Source organism: Ixodes scapularis, unplaced genomic scaffold (assembly GCF_016920785.2).
Source record: "Ixodes scapularis isolate PalLabHiFi unplaced genomic scaffold, ASM1692078v2 PGA_scaffold13__105_contigs__length_92229423, whole genome shotgun sequence".
Taxonomy (NCBI): domain Eukaryota; kingdom Metazoa; phylum Arthropoda; class Arachnida; order Ixodida; family Ixodidae; genus Ixodes; species Ixodes scapularis.
Genome location: NW_024609839.1, coordinates 6,019,034 through 6,029,051, shown reverse-complemented (window position 1 = coordinate 6,029,051; position 10,018 = coordinate 6,019,034). Strand labels below are relative to the sequence as shown.

The window sequence follows — 10,018 nt, the reverse complement described above, 5'->3', positions numbered from 1 at the left end:
CAACTCCTTGTAACGCCGAATTAGAGCGCAGTTCTTGAGGAGGAGGAGGGAAGGGTACTGAAGGGGGGGTCACGTGATCTCGAAGGGTCACGTGACCTTGACGATGACGATCCGATGACGTCATCAGTGATGTCACTGATGACGTCATCAGTAATGATAACGATGCGGATGCCGATGACGTCACCAGGTTGCATGCAACCTTGATTGCATGCAACAGGCTGCATGCAACTTGTTGCATGCCAGTTCCATGCAACAGGTTCAATGCAACCCAGGTTGCATGCCAGATGCATGCAACAAGCTACATGCAACAGGTCGCATGCAACTTCCGAAGGAACCCGAGGTCCTCCCGAGGTCCTCCCGAAGGAACCCGAGGTCCTCCCGAGGTCCTCCCGAAGAAACCCGCGGTCCTCCCGAGGTCCTCCCGAAGGGACCCGAGGTCCTCCCGAAGGACCTCGGGTTCCTTCGGGTTCCTTCGGGAGGACCTCGGGTCCCTTTGGAGAAATTTACCCACAATGCAACGCGCGGTCACGCCGACGGCGACGGCGACGCCGCTCAAGCCGGAAACGGGCGCCTAAGAGCTGCGCTCTAAAAGAAATCTCTCGTTGTATACCTGGGTAACGTAATCTCAAACTGAACCTCACAGGCCTGCCGGTTATTTGGCTCTAGTAGAACAATATTTCTTTGACTTTAGAAACCTCAGCTGATACGAAAAAAAGTAATGGATTACTTGTAACCCATTACTTAAAGAAGTTTTTGAATTACAGAATCGTTACAGCTCAAGAAATGTAATGGAGGCGTTACAAAATGTGTATAAAATGTAATTGACTACAAGTAACTTGTAACGCGTCGCGAACAAGTCTGCTCGTAATCCGCACTGCGCAATCTACTAAAAGGCCCTAATAGGGCTTTTTCCTAGATGCGACACACTGCGGAATGGGGGCCTAGCGAACGTGTGCCTTGAAATCCCTTCAACAAGGGCCCCTCTAGAATCCCGTCTGTGACTACCCCACAGGGGATTGTGTGCATTGAAATTTCCTACAAGTAAAAAAGGTGAAGGAAGTTGATTAAAAAGGTATTCCAGCTCCTTCATATGTAACTGATAGGTGGGAGGTACATACAAAGACAAGACTAATTATTCGATTTAACAAAATGCGGGTAGCCACTGCCTCCAGTGAAGTCTGTAGGGTCACGTCGTTACAAGGAACTGAACATTGCACAACCACCGCGACACCTTCAGCTGCGTGAGATGCATGTGTACGGTTCCTACGAAACGCCTGGAAGTGTTTTAAAACATTAGTGTGGGTAGTCTTTAGGTGCATTTCTTGTAAGCAACATGCAATGGGCCGGTGATCCTCTAAAAAATAGCTCATATTGTCGTAGTTAGGCAGGAGGCCTCTGCAGTTTCACTGAAGGAAGAAAGATATTTATCTTCAATAAAGGAAACGCTTCAATCAGTGCGTTATACAAAGCATTTGTGAAATGTAGTTGTGTCTTTTGGTGCCACATCCGTGGCGTAGTTTTCTTCTTTGCAGTGTCCTTAGGCCGTCCTGCAGCCTCGCAGGAGGCCGAGGAGACAGACTCTGATCTAGAAAGAGGAAGGTCCTCACCGGAGAGCGGGTACTCTCATCCATTTTCTCATCCAATGAGACCTTGGGTCATTTGGGTGGCAGAGGGGGATCTGACCGCCCAGGCTTCGTAGAGCTGCCAGAGGCACGGGGAGGCAGCCCCCGACCGCGGCCAGAAGGGCCAGCTGGTGCCGGTATGTCTGGCTCCTTGGAGGGTGCAGTACCCTCCTTAGAAGGCACAACCACCTCACTGGAGCATAAATGCGGTGGGTTGCCCACAGTCTTTGGACATTCGTAAGAGGACCCTTGTGGAGAAGACAGGTCTTCCGGGGAAGTCTGCATCTCCACGGATGCCATAGACCAGTGGTTCTCAAATGGGTGTCCGCAAAGGCATTCTAGGGGTCCGCGAAGACCTGCCTCATCAGTCAAGCCCGACAATAAAAGTTTTTGTAGATATAGAAGAAACATCTCAATGTTCGGGTGAGTTGTCTCGTATGTGATTGAGAGAAGTCTATATAATTTACGCTAGCCCTTAGTTATATCCATTTATTAAATCAATATTATAATAAACCCATACCTTTCCCTTCCCCTCACCACAAAAGGGGTCCTCCATCTTCTCCGCCGATCCACAAGGGGTCCGCGAAACATCAATGGTTGGGAACCACTGCCAGAAACAGTGGGGGTGCCCTTCGCACTGCCTGGGCATATGAGCCCCTTGCCTTGAAGGCAAGTTGTTCTCTAGCATCTTGGTAGCTTAGATGGTTTTTGACCTTAAATGTAATTATTTCTTTTTCTTTCATTTCGAACATGTGCGTGAAAACGTGGGGTGTGGTCCGCCACAGTTAATGCATTTATGGTCATTTTCACATATGTCAGCGACGTGGTCAGGGACACTACATTTTGCGCAGGTTTATCGGCCGCGGCAGTTTTAGGAACCATGCCTAGAACGCTGCCAACGAAAGCACCGCTGAGGATTCGGAACACAAGGACGAACTCTGCAGTTTAGATACCCTGCCTTCAGGGTGGAAGGCAGAGTGGAGTTCAAAAGTCGGTACTAGGTGCCGGGTTGGTATCTCCCGTCCGTCTCGTCGTAGGGTGATTTGCCGCACGGCTGCAACAACACTCCAACGCAAACCTTCAAGGATTTCCTCTTCAGTACACTGAAGAAGGTCATCCTCAGAGATGACGCCGCGGACAGTATTCTAAGTGCGGTGCGGGGTTACAGAAACTTGGTGTTCGCCTAAGCTTGTCAACTTGAGTCATGATGTGCTTCGAGTTTTATTTTCTACATCAACCAAGAACTCCCCAGCAGGTTTTTTTATTTTTTATTTTTTTTTTTGCCTTGTAATTGTTTCCAATTGTCTGCTCTAGGACTTTAGAGACAACGAAAGGTGAAATCTTTGACAACGGTAGACTGTCGTTTGCAGCGTGAACTACAAGAAAATATGAAAACGTGTCGGGTTCTTTGGCTTTTACAAAAGTGGGGGAGTGGGGCGAACCCTTTAGGGGGTCGCTCTGCTCGGGGTTTAGAAGAGAGGGACGCCACAAAAAGGCAAAAGCGTTCGGAAACTGTGGTGCGCCGCCCACCAGCGAGCCCAACAAGGGAATAGGTAACGCTTCATAACAAGAAAGGCTTGGCTGAAGACGTTCCTCTATTACCGCTCATTCACACTGGAAGCGGATTCGCGTTCGCAAAGCGGTTGCAAACGTGGTTGTATAAAGATGCAGTACAATTGCACGCGCAGTTGATGTCATTGAGTGCGTGCAATTGCACTGGATCTTTATCAGGGGTGGAAGCGCTGCGCCAATTGCGCCCATTGTGCGCCAATCCACTTTTGCTGCGCCATCCTGTTCCCAAGCGCACATGGTGCGCCAAAACTAGCCAAACAAGTTTTTTTTATTTTTTTTTTATTTTTTTATGTATTGCGTGATTTGCTGTATCGTTACGCGACAAGCGTGCTCGCCGCGGGTTCCCTCGTGCTTATCGCACCGTGACACGCGAATCTGCAGCATCCGTACTATGCGGGGTATCTCTTTCCATGACATGCAAATTCCAAATTCGTTCCGGCATTTTTTTTTTTTTTTTTTTTTGCTTCTGATTTTTGCGGGCGATATCGGTTCCCGTGACACCCGAGTTTGAGGGGGCCGGGTTCTTGCGTCTATATCGCACTCTGAAGCGCGAATGCGCTGTGTAAGCGTTCTGCTGCCGTACCCGTGACAGGGGAGTTCCTAGTGAATTCCCACATACTTATTGCACTCCCAAGTTCGCAGTGTCTGCGATATGTATCAGTAATGAAAAGACAGTGAGTGCGCAGGCGAGCTGGTGATAGTTAAGCATGATGTTTAAAACCCGAGACTGTGGTGAGATAAAAATTAAGAAACTTTGAAGTTGAACAGTTTCCGTTTCACCTAGCTTGTGCCCCCCCCCCCCCCCCCCGGCACACGCGCGTGCGCACGCACACACACACACACACACACACACACAATTTACCTTTTTATTTTGGGTGGGCATTCTTTCAGGACCTTATGGTATATAAATGTACAGTCGCCCAATTTTTTAATAATATCACGCGAGCGTCGACCGCCTGGACGGCCAGCGCTGTGCCGCGGAGAAATGCGGCGTCACGGGAGGGATTAGGCGCGTGCGCACAAGGCTCTCTCCGGTGCGAGCGTCGTCTGCTAGGCTATTCTCCAATTTTCAGACTTTGTGTTGTGTTGTCCTTTTTCCCTCAGTCTCGGGGTTTTGTCCAAATGTTAAACCTTCACCAGCTTGTTTGCGCCCTAACTTTTTGTTCGTCAAGGCTATTCTGTTGACCGAACACAGCCCCTGTTCCTCATCTGCTGGCATAGCTGACCGCCTTTAAGCAAAGATCTGAAGAGCGCTTGCTTGCGTGATACCGTGATACTGCTCAGGCGTGAAAGAAACTGTAGAGGGCGTGTAGGCGCAGTGAGCTACGGGGCGCCCTCTAGGGTGTATGTAAAAAGGGTGTGCATGAATAAACAGGGGCTTTTTTCCGTCCGAGCACGGGGAGCGTCAGCTGTGTCATTCTTTCCTCCGCGGCCCTCGGCTCTGGCCGTCACCCCGGCCGCCTCGGCTCGAACCCGCCCACTACATGGTGTCAGAAGTGGGGTGCCCTGTTCGCGCGGTTCGACATGGCTGCTAAGGACGCTCCGGTTCCTGCCCTTGCTGCCGCCAGTCTCCGGAGTCCGGCCCCGTTCTCCTTGGACGATGCCGGCGAGTGGCTTCCGTGGTTGCAGCAATTCGAAGACTACGCTTTCGCCACCGGCATGCACGTGGCGCCGGACGAGACACGGGTCAGGACCCTCCTCTATTGCATGGGTCCACGGGCACGCATCGTCCTCAGTTCGCTGATGTCCGACGAAGAGGCCAACCAGTCCTACGCAGAAGTCACCCGCCGGCTCACAAGCTACTTCGTGCACCCCATAAACTAGGTGTACGAGAGCTCCCGGTTCCACAAGCGGACGCAACAGCCAGGCGAGACCGTCGACAGCTTCTTCACGGCCCTTCGGAACATGGTGCGCAAGTGTAACAATCCGTCACCAGCCGTTGAAGACCGTCTTGTTCGCGACCGTTTCGTCGTGGGTTTGGCTGATTCTCGTCTCTCGGACAAGCTGTGCCGCACACCGAGCCTCTCCCTGGACGACGCACTGGTGCAAGCCCGTCAGCACGAAGACGCCGAGCGAGAGAAGCAACGCCTGTCCCTCACAGCTGGTCAACCGACAGCGCACGTGGACGCGGCGACTTCGCGTAAACCCGTGCAGCGCGCACACGGACGGGACCTCAGACGGGACCAACGGGACTCTGACAACTCTGCGTCACGTGACAGGCTCGAAAGTTCTCGAACCAGCAATGTTCGAGAAGCTTCCAGAAGCAGCAAAAGTGCGCAGTGCCTCTTCTGCGGTCATGAGTATCACCGACGGTCGGACTGCCCAGCTGCGAAAGCGGTCTGTAACCACTGCAAGAAGCGAGGTCACTTTTCGTCAGTGTGTCGGTCAAAGAAGTGTCTCGGTTCCGTGGAGCTCCACTCCGTTGCGGCGGTAACTCGGAACGGGTGGTACGTTGAGGTCCAGGTCAACGGGCGCCCTCTCGTCTTCAAGGTGGACTCTGGCGCCGACGTTTCGGTGGTTCCGAGCTCGTTTCCTGGCTGCCCAGTTGTCCTCGAAAAGCCACGTGGCGAGGAACTTTTCGGTCCGGGGAAACAACCCCTGAAGGTTCTCGGCACCTTCTCTGCGGCGCTGTCTTGGCGAGGCAAACACGTCAACGAGCGCCTCTACGTCGTTGCTGGACAGGAGCTGCCCCTTCTCGGCTATCCCGCTATCGTCGCCCTTGGCGTTGTCAAGTTTGTCGGCGCAGTCGCAGCGGCCCGGACCGCGCTCTCCCGGACACACCACCTCGGAAAGTCTCTCCAGCCCTTTTCGCCGGCCTGGGCACGTTCCCGGACGAGTACACGATCCGCATCAAGCCGGACGCGGTACCGTATTCCCTCAGCACAGCCCGGCGTATCCCGATACCCCTACGAGACGTAGTCAAGAAGGAGCTCGACAAGATGGAGCAGGAGGGCGTGATCCGGCGCGTCGACGAACCGACGGACTGGTGTGCCGGCCTTGTCGTCGTACCGAAGCCAGCGGGGGGTTACCGGCTTTGCGTCGACTTGACCAAGCTCAACCAAGTTGTTCTGCGTGAGCGCCACGTACTCCCGACCGTCGACCAAACCCTCGGACTTCTCGGGGATGCCTGCGTTTTTTCAAAGTTGGACGCAACTGCAGGCTTCCATCAAGTACGTTTGACCCGGGACTCCCAGAAGTATACGACCTTCATCACTCCGTTTGGCAGGTACTGCTATTGCCGCTTCCCATTCGGCATTACGTCGGCCCCGCAATATTTCCAGCATTAGATGCTTCGCCTGCTGGAAGGGTTGACCGGCGTCGTTAACCTCATGGACGACATCATCGTGTTTGGTCGCACCACGGAAGAGCACGACCAGCGCCTCCAAGCAGTCCTCGGTCGCCTCCAACAAGTGGGGGTCACCCTCAACGCCACCAAGTGCAGTTTCGGCGTGTCAAGCGTGAAGTTCCTCGATGTCGTCGTCGGAGCCAACGGCATTGCTCCTGATCCAGACAAGGTGGCGGCCATTCAGTGTATGCCAGCTCCTCGGGGCATTCATGGTGTCCAACGCCTTCTGGGTATGCTCAACCATGTCGGTCGCTTCCTCCCAGATCTCTCTCAGACGACTGCACCGATCCGAATCCTCCTGAACAAGACTGCAGCCTGGACGTGGGGACCAGCGCAAGCCTCAGCGTTTGACAAGCTTAAGACCATGCTGTCCTCTATTGCTGTCCTCTATTGAAGAAGCACTGTCCTTCGGACAGTGCTTCTTCAAGACCAGCCATCAGGGGATCGCAGACCAGTTGCATACGCCTCCCGTGCACTGACAGAAACGGAACAAAGGTACAGCCAGATCGAAAAAGAGGCACTGGCTGCCACCTGGGCCATTAACCGCTTCGACGAGTTTCTGCGGGGCCTTCGTTTCACCCTGGAGACTGACCATCAGCCGTTGGTCAAGCTTCTTGGAACCGCGGAACTTGACCTCATGCCACCCCGGATCCAGCGCTTTCGTAACCGCCTTTTTCAGTACCAGTTTGATGTCAAGTATGTGCCTGGGAAACAGTTGGCTACCGCAGATGCACTCTCGCGGAATCCGGTCGACCAGCTGCCAACGACTCCAGCCATCGACAAGGTTGAGCTGTACGTCCAAGAAGCGCTCCGCGCTATCCCTCCTACGTTTGCGGTCCTCCTCGAAGACTTCCGTGCCCACCAGGCTGCGGATTGGGAGTGCGCTCAGCTGAGGGCGTACTGCGAGCAAGGGTGGCCTCGGAAAGAAAGTCTGCCGGTCAGCATGGCTCAGTTTTGGGGCCATCGCGCTGAACTCAGCGTCGGCGACGACCTCCTCCTCTGCGGGGGACGTCTACTGGTGCCTGCTTCTCTGCGGACACACGTCCTGTCCCTCATCCACGACGGACACCTGGGAGTGAACCGCTGCCGCGCCATCGCCAGAGAGGCTGTCTGGTGGCCGACCATGGGGAGCCAGATAAAGGCAATGGTGGAGAACTGTCCCAACTGCGCCACCACGCAGGTCCAGCGAGCAGAGCCACTGCTCCCTACAGTGACGTCTAGCCGCCCCTGGGAGAGAGTCGGTGTGGACATTTTTCATAACGAAGGTACAGACTACCTTTTCCTCGTTGATTACTACTCGAGGTACCCAGAAGTGCTGTCTTTCCGCACGACGACATCCACGGCGGTGATCTCCATTATCAAAAGTGTCTTCGCAAGACATGGTATCCCGGACACCCTTGTCAGCGATAATGGACCTCAGTTTTCATCAGCAGGGTTCCGTGCCTTCTCTCCCAGAGCTCCGGCTTCTCCCACGTCACCAGCAGTCCCAGGTATCCCCAGTCCAACGGTGAAGTCGAGCGGATGGTACGGACTGTCAAGGAACTTTTCAAGAAGTCTCCAGACTGGCCCTTGGCCCTCTTGTCCTACCGTAACGCACCGGGGTGACTGAGTACAGCCCCGCTCAGCTGCTCATGGGGCGCAGCCTCCGGACCCGCCTCCCAGTCCCAACCGCCATGTTGGTTCCAGGATCACCTGTCGCGGCTGATTTCCACAGGCACGACACTGCCCAACGACGTCGCCAGCGTCAGGATTTCAACCGCCGGCATGCTGTGCATGCTTTACGTCCCTTGGGGGAGGGGGAGAGAGTGTAGATACGCGACGCAGATTGTGCTGGCACAGTCCTTAGCCCAGCACAGCGTCCACGCTCCTACGTGGTCCAGACGGATGCAGGTGCCCTCGTCCGCAACCGAAGACATCTGGTACCGCAGCAGTCTCCAGCAACGGGTGGCTGCGACCTCAGCAGCTCTGGTCCAGGGCCGCAGGAATCCCAAGGTCCACCACGGTCTCCACTTCGCCCAGAGCCTGCGTGCGGCAGTCCCACTCCCAGGGCAGCTAGTCCTCTACCAGTTGCATCGCCAGAGGGGTCCCCTGCTGCTCCCTCAAGACTGCCTGCGTCGGATGTGCGCACTAGGTCTGGACGCTGCGTTAGGCCACCGGTGCGGCTGAACTTGTAGCGCACCATGTGGCTCAGGTCATTCATTACGTTCCTTGGGAGCTAAGTGTAGCTCTCGTTTGTTTTCCCTAAAGGGGGATGTAGAGGGAGTGTAGGCGCAGTGAGCTACGGGGCGCCCTATAGGCTGTATGTAAAAAGGGTGTGCATGAATAAACAGGGGCTTTTTCTGTCCGAGCACGGGGAGCGTCAGCTGTGTCACTCTTTCCTCCGCGGCCCTCGGCTCTGGCCGTCACCTCGGTTGCCTCGGCTCGAACCCGCCCACTACAGAAACCGCGCGTCATCTCGTTTAATTTAGTGTTTTTTTTATTCTTTTATCTTTTGCTTGCGTTTACTTTGTCAGCACCAAAAAAAGAAAAGAAAAAAAAAAAAAAAAACGATGACGCGGCAAGTTGAATGCAACGATGCATTCAACTTGCCGCGTCATCGATCAAAACCAATCCAGCGCTGTCACCCTGCCACGTGACATCGTGCTTCCACGTGCAGTTGTGCCCAACGGGAAGGCCACGTGACACACTCTTAGCGGTAGCAGGGCTCTGTGCGATCAGCGGAATAGCCTAGCAGACGGCGCTTCCCGGAAAGGGCTTTGTGCGCACGCGCCTAATCTCTCCGATGACGCTGCATTTCCCCGCGGCACGGCACTGCCCGTCCCGGCGGTCGACGCTCGCGTGATATTATTAAAAATTGGGCGACTGTACATAAGAGCTTGCTGGCATTTGTTCACCTATCATCTAATTTCTGGGGAAATCAATAACTACTCTATAAAAATAAGCATTTGGCATAATGTATATTTATCTTTGCGTGTTTGGGGTGCTTTTGTTGAGACTGCTTCCGCGCTCCTTATTCGTGTAGTAAACGTAACATATAAGAGCGATAATTGGTTGCCTCAATCATCTGTACAGTTTCTTGTAGATGACGTACGTGGCGAATACTCCTGCTGGCACTCAAACAGCAAGTCGGCGGAGGGACGAGGAGAAGAGTGGGAATGTCCTGCTGAGCGAAGCAAATTCTAAACCGTTGTGCTAGAACGCATCCAAGCAATGCGGAGAGCAAGTCGTCTGCGTCTTGCACACGAGATGCGGTGACTTCAAAACGACGCCGAGCGCCGATTGGTTTTGATTGAAATGATAATGGGTAGACCTCAATGCTAGGTGCCTTGACATGTACTTACTATTTTTTTTTTAATCAGCCAATAAGAGCTCGGCGTTTTGACGTCACGCAACCCCTGTGCAAGAAGGAGACAAACTATGGTCTTACTTGCTAGTTTTGTCAGTCAATATTTTTTTTATAAAACTCCTAATCAAGCCT

The 10,018-nt window shown here is 53.7% G+C and overlaps 1 pseudogene; it reads left to right on the top strand.

Moving 5' to 3' along the window:
- The first annotated feature begins 8,061 nt into the window (after positions 1 to 8,061).
- LOC121046816 lies at positions 8,062 to 8,714 on the top strand (annotated as a pseudogene).
- Positions 8,715 to 10,018: the final 1,304 nt, after the last annotated feature.